Source organism: Cajanus cajan, chromosome 1, assembly GCF_000230855.2.
Source record: "Cajanus cajan strain Asha chromosome 1, NIPB_CcT2T_4, whole genome shotgun sequence".
NCBI lineage: Eukaryota > Viridiplantae > Streptophyta > Magnoliopsida > Fabales > Fabaceae > Cajanus > Cajanus cajan.
The window spans coordinates 23,249,622-23,256,633 of NC_138517.1; the positions used below are offsets into that span (position 1 = coordinate 23,249,622).

Genomic DNA, 7,012 nt, shown 5'->3' on the forward strand with positions numbered 1-7,012 from the left:
CTTTGTCATCTACATGCATGGACATGAGCCACTTCATCTCAGAAATCTCAAAGTGCGACCAGAATTTTTTTTTTTTTTTGAATATTTCATAAGAAAAACTAAACAGATTAATGACCAAAAAACCAAGTCTATTAAAGAAGAATTCATAAGATGATTTTAAAATATTATTGTATTTACTTATCAAATTAGTTTTATTTTAATTTCTTTAAATACTCACTACTACATATACCACATTTTGTAACATTTATGTGCCAACATGTAACAAAATGTTACTAATTTCTCTTAATTATATATTTTTGTAACATTTTTAACAATAAATGTTACCAATTCATTTGAATTATATTCTTTAGTAACATTTTTAATCATAAATGTTATTATTTTATTTACATTATATATTTTTTCTTGACTTTCTAACACTAAATATTATTAATTTATCCAATATTTTAAATATTTTTAATAATAGACTTTACTATTATTTACTTAATTACTAATTTTACATAATAATTATTGTTTTTACTTAAAATTTATTTTATTATTCTTAAAGAAAAAACTTGATTAAAATGTTATATGCTGCGTTTCTGCACCAAAAAAGGGAAAAAAGTACAGAGCTCTTCCCTGTTTCTCTTATCTAAGCTATGGCCACCTTCTATTTCGGTGATTTTTTTTAGTCGATAGTAATGGCAACGTTCCGTTTCCGTGATTGTTCTTTTCATCTCTCATTCTGCTCTTTTATTCTTCACGATCGGAAGCCACACACACTTGCATTGTGACCTAGTTTTCGAAGCGTTCAAGTAAGTTTCACGATTTTTAATTTTTCTCAACATTTTCATTAATCTAATCTTTGATTGAGTGCTTTAATCGAATCTTTTATGATTCAATCTTCGATCCTTCTCAAGCCGAGAAAGAGACACCAAAGCATCACTTAGTTCAATTTCCTCTAACAGGGTTTAGTCATTTGCTAATTACATTGACAGCTCAATTTCCATCACTTAGTTCCAAGATACTTTTACTATTTTAGAGTGAAAAATTAGTCTCAGTTCAATTTTTTTTTCATTCAATAATTTTCATAGATCTGCTTATTAAAGAATTTATTGAGACGAGATGAGAGTATGACATTTAAGCAAGACATTACTGGAAACTAGGATTTTTTATATTAGGAAATGCAAGATATAATTATTTATGTCAGTGAGTGAATAATTCTAGTTCTATTTTCTTCATTTAACAATTTTCAGGGATTTTTACATTTTTATGTCAATATCACTATTTATTATAGCACGAGAAAACTATATATAGTTTGAGATTGACCATCGACCACATACAAGTACAAGGTGTATGGAAAGAAATTCTAGATTGACATGTATATAAAGGGGGAAAACTATATATAGTTTAAGATTGACCATTGACCACATGTAAATAATAAGACTCATACCACTTTTTTGAAAATTGGGAAGGGTATATGGTGTATTAGTTATATAATTGTGTGGTCTGATGTGGAGTGAAGGTGCATAGATCTTACTGAGGCAAATACAAAAGTTTCATTGAACTAACAGATTTAAAATTAAATTACTTTGATATGTAAATTGATAGTACAGATTTTTCTGACATGGTTATCAGTCATCAACTCACCCTTTCACAAAAGTCTGTTCAAAATTGTTTATAATTTTAGTTTGCTAGATTGCATTTCAAGCTTCCCCTTTTGCTGCATTGAATTTGAGAAATAACCTTATGGTCCCACTCTATGGATCACCTAGTCTGTGATCATTTTAATTGCCTGACGGTTGGATTTTACTTTTGAATTAGGTAGCTAAACATCTGTAGGATTCCTTGTGTTCATTCTTCAATTTAATTTTCGGGTAAGTTAGTGTTTCTTTTCAGTTCTTGGGTTAAACTTAATAGGGATTTTTAATGAATGCTGAATTGCAATTTGAAGCGAAAGTTATTTATTATTTCAATCAAGCGATGCCTGTTAATGTGCTCATAAATGAATACATCTTTTATCCCATACACTAATACAGTCACACTTTTACTTTTGGACTAAAAAATTATTAACCTAAGGGATCTCTTTTTATTATTTTCGTAGCTTGATTGCTTTTGTGGGTATCAAAGTTGGACTGTTATTCTAGTCACTTTATAGAATTTTTCCCTAGATATTTAGACTTACCTGTAGGCTCTCTCACATTCCTCTTCTTTTGAAATACTGATTTTGTTTTGCTGATAAGTCATTGGAATGTGGTTGGAACTATCCAGTTGAAACAATTTTGATCACTCATTTTTGTTTATAATTAGCATTCAATTTGAGGACTATGCAACAAAACTTTGAATTCATGTTGCCAAAGTTTACTTACTCTAATTTAAATTGAATGTATTCTTTCTTTTTTTGTCATTACATGTTATGTTTTGTTCATTTTAGACTCGTATTTTTCAGTTGATTATTTAATTTAAAATTTCTATAAAATTTGCCAGGGAACTTAGTCTAGTAAAAGTAGTTGATCAAGAAAATTCAACAGTGTTCTGATAGAAAAAAAGAGACTAATCCAACATAGTGGAGAGCCCACAAATGGAATTGATTTGAACCAATCTATCAATTGCAATGCCCAGGCATATATCACTAAGAACCATTTCATTCCCATTACTTGTTCCATTACATCTCTGCAACATATCAATACTAGAAAAGCATATTTTTGTATGAAATATAACATCCAGAGCTTTTTCCAAGGTAAGATCACTAGAGTTCTCTGCACTGTTGGATGTTTATAAACTAATTAGTTGCATGTATGTAATAAAAAGTACAGAATTTCAACTGAGTCAGTTTAGATAATTTTTTTCCATAAACACTTTAGAAGAAAAAAATATAAAAGAAAAGTGAAATAAGTTTCTTTATAAGATAAAATTAATTCATGCATAAGCCAATTTGTAAAAACTCTCTCATATTAACTTCTTGTGTAGGTACATTTTAGAAAATGATAGATTTTTTACTATTAGACTCTCACCTAGTGCATTTCTCTTAAAGGGTAAGTTCATTGTGATTTTCATAAAAGAAATAATTAATTTCTTATTGATTTTCCTGTGCATTTATAACATGTAATAAGTTGATAAAATTGTCTATAATAATTTTGAATTTAATCATTGTTTTCACTTTTATGTTAGAAACAAAGTCATACAACTTCCAAGAGCAAATCTGGAAGAGATGAGAAAACTCACAAAAAGCAACACAATAATGGTAAGTAGAAAGAGTAACATAATACAACTACCTCTTATGTGGATTGACTTGGGAGCATATTCTAGTTATTGTTCTGCATATTCTCCTTGAGAGCATAGTTAGAAACTTACATTTGATTATCTACTGTTATGTGATATTTAAAAGTAAATTATATATTGATTTATTTTACTTTTTTCTTATCTTGCTTAATTTAGAAATTCAAATTGTGGAAAATCTAGCTGAAGTTGAGAAGTTAGTTAAAAGGTGAATTCACCTCACTTGCTTAAGTCTTTAAATTGTTTATTTGTATATATTTTTTGTTTGATTTTTTTATATATTATGGTTCATATGCTGTTATTTTTATACAGCAAATCAAATGAAGAAAAGGCTAAAGAAGCTGCTGTTGAAAAAGATCCTAATACGCCGAAGTGTCCACTCAATGCGTTTTCCCTTTTCTTGTAATCTTCCTTCTTTAAAGTATTTTTCTATTTTTTTGATTGTTTTATTCAGTAAATATCTTTATTACAGGAAATTTTTTTAAAAACTTTACAATGAAGCAAATTTTGATTCTGAAAATGTTGAAAGGGTAAGTGAAATTTATTAAATTGATATAATTACTTTTGATTTTATTTAGCCATAAACCAATTGATATTTATTTTGAAAAATATAGGTTAATAAAATGGCTGTTAAAACATGGAAGTCCATGACTAATGAGGTAAGTCTAAGCCTTATTTTCATTTTAAAGTAATTTGTTTTCTTCAATCCTGAATGATTTTAATTTATTTTTTTGTGTTTTCAATATTATAAAAACCATACTGCTATCCTGCTCATTACATGCTTGTGGGGCAACATAAAATTATATGAAGTATACTCTAATTTTATTTTATTTTTCTTAGCAAGAAGAAAACTGTTAGCAACAAATCTCTCGGTTACTTTTCCTATTTCAATTAACTAATTCTTACTTTAATAGCCAAAAAAAAAAAACAAATTTCAAACAACCCAGCTGTTTACTTCACAGAACGAAGATGACAGACAGTGGCTGAATCTATCAATTCTAATTTCTAAGGAATGAGTTAAGAGTTTAGGACAGTATTTAATAACCATTTTTTATACTTGTTCTTAATTTTTTATACCTTTATTTTGTTTATGTTGCAGGTTTTAGAGTGAATATGGTGGTGGTGGTGGTTGTGGCAATTTAGATCGTGTGTATATTGAAGACATCTTACTATTTGATATGGAAGTTACACAATTCAAAATGAGAATTCATAGAAAAATGCAACAGTGTCACTTAGATGATTTTGGTTTTATCTTTGACAAAGAAGAAATTACATGTTATTGCAAACTTGAAAAATTTGTGTTGCCTTTTGAATGATACCATGATGGACAAAAAAGATTTAAATAAAAAGTTTATCTTTATTTTAATTCATTAAATGCATAACTTCATGCTTGCAAGTGTTACAATATAGTAAATTTTCAATTCCCTATTTGAATTAATAAGGAAGCAATGGATTCAAAGTTGTTATGATTTATATGTTTAAAACATAAATTTGTAACATTTGATAAATGTGGCAAAAGGTGTCAATTGACAGCATTTATAAAATGTTACTAGTGATATGCTAAAATGTTACAAAAGATGTCAATTTGTAACATTTATAAAATGTTACAATTGGTATGTTAAAATGTTGCTAAAACCTTTTAGCAACATGGACTTTATACTACATTTGTAAAAGTGTTGCTAATTATAATTGGTAACATTTTTCTTAATTTGGTAACATTTTTTAAATGTTGTTAAATATGAAAGATGTTGTAGTGACTAGATAATGATACATGTAGAATTGTCATTTATTAGAGATATTATTTAAAGTGAAGTTTACATTGTATTAAGCATCAATAAAAAAAAAAATTGAACATGTAATTTTATTTTCCTTATAGTATCTTTAATGGTAGATTTTATTGTAAGAGTAATTATAACCTTTTAGCCTCCTAATATCCTTACATAACAATTTGGTTTCAATTTGCTTAATAAAGTGTGAGAGACTAGAGAAGAATTGCTATGAAATGCTGGCATCAATGGCCTTATAGTGCAAATAATCGTTACGTGCTTCTCAGTCTCATTAGAAGCCAAGAAGATTTTGAGATTCTAATAAACAAGCTCAAAAATCTTCTTGCGAAAGAATAGGAGTTAAACCAAATAAAGTTAACAATTAAGGTGTCTTTAAAAGGGAGACGATTTTAATTTCACAAGAGCTTTTGTTTGATTATGCATCAGGATTATTAGATTTTGTGTTAGATTAATTCGATTCAACTAAAAGATAAATAAAATCTAATAAAAGATTGTTTCTATCAAATATCAAACTTAAATATTAACCACTTGTATAAAAAATTTTAACTTTAGTTTTCATGTTTTGTTTTTTTTTGTTTTTTTTTTTTTTTTTCTATACTAGCCACATGAAAAGCAAAAACATTTCGAAACCAAACCAGAAACAGACACTAACTAGCCTGAAGGGTATGATAAACCCAAGGAGTGAGCAACTATAAAAGGCTATGAATGCAAGGAGGAGGTTCCTGCAACACAAGGAGAGCCTCATCTGACGAAGCACCAGACTTTGCCACATGTTTCGTTCACGTAATGTATGAAGAATGCAGGACGACCAATCCCACTGCAACATCCTCTTGATGCAGACATAAGCATGCAGTGTCGGAATAGCATACCACAGATCTGAATCCCTTGTCCCAACAAAGAGTCAATCTGTGTAAAATGGCCAGGATTTCCACAAGAATAATAGAAGCACCACCCCATCACCATAAAATCCAAAGAGGAAGGACCCATTATGATCACACGCTATACCTCCAAAAAGCTAGCATTAAGGGGTCTCGCAACACACATTCAGGGCCACAATACCAGCAATCAGATGAGTCCAAGAAATTTGGACCACAGTCTAGTTGTTAGTGTCTTTGGTAGGACCTTTTAGGGTGATCAAAATAACGGATTATATAAAAATTAATTGTAACTATGATTAACCGGTTTTATAATAATTAATTATTTTTAAAATAGTTATAAAAATTAATCATCATATATACTAAATGATTATTAACTATAATTATTTTTTTATAACCAATTTTAATTTATCATAACCAGCTGTTTTAACTTTTAAAAATGGGTTATGTCATAACTGATTCTTTAACGGGTTATAATCAAAACCAGTTTTAAAACATTAACTTTTAAAATTAATAAACATGATAAATTTTTATTTCATGTAGTTAAAATTTATAATAAATACTTTTCATTGTATAAATATATCAATTGAAAATAATAATAAATAAATACTTTTATATTATTATAAGAAATTAGTTTAATTATTGATAATTTATTTTAAAATATTAATATTTAATTTAAAAATAAAAATAATAAATTAAAAACAATAGTTTTAAATAAAATTCTTTAAAAAAAAGCTTTTATTGAATAAAAATAACAAAAAAAAATTTTTGTTGAAAACTAGTTTCTAATATTTTTTTTTGTTCAAAATAAATATTTTAATATATACTATTTAATAAGTGTGATAAGTTTTGTTAATGTACACGTTTTATTGAATGTTTTACCTTTAACCTCATTATTTATTTTATTTCTTTCTAATTTTATTTTTCAAACATCTCACACCTTTAAATAGCTACTCATAATTGTTCACTCTATTTAATTATTAATTACTCAAGATATCTAACATCAATTCTTTTTATAATTTATTTTAATTTTATATTTTACAAAAAAAATTCACCAAGATACGAAATATTATTTTATGCTAGTTTATATAACAA

The 7,012-nt window shown here is 27.2% G+C and overlaps 1 long non-coding RNA gene across 4 annotated transcripts; it reads left to right on the top strand.

Annotated features, from left to right (window-relative positions):
* The first annotated feature begins 433 nt into the window (after positions 1-433).
* On the top strand, positions 434-6,686 carry LOC109793153 (uncharacterized). Of its 4 annotated transcripts, XR_014431137.1 has the most exons (8): positions 434-791; positions 1,801-1,853; positions 3,148-3,220; positions 3,415-3,463; positions 3,568-3,657; positions 3,728-3,785; positions 3,870-3,914; positions 4,355-6,686. It is a non-coding gene; the product is annotated as an uncharacterized LOC109793153 (long non-coding RNA). The 4 variants fall into 4 exon arrangements; XR_014431140.1 differs by lacking the exon at positions 3,728-3,785; XR_014431138.1 differs by lacking the exon at positions 1,801-1,853 and having other exon boundaries at positions 436-791.
* Positions 6,687-7,012: the final 326 nt, after the last annotated feature.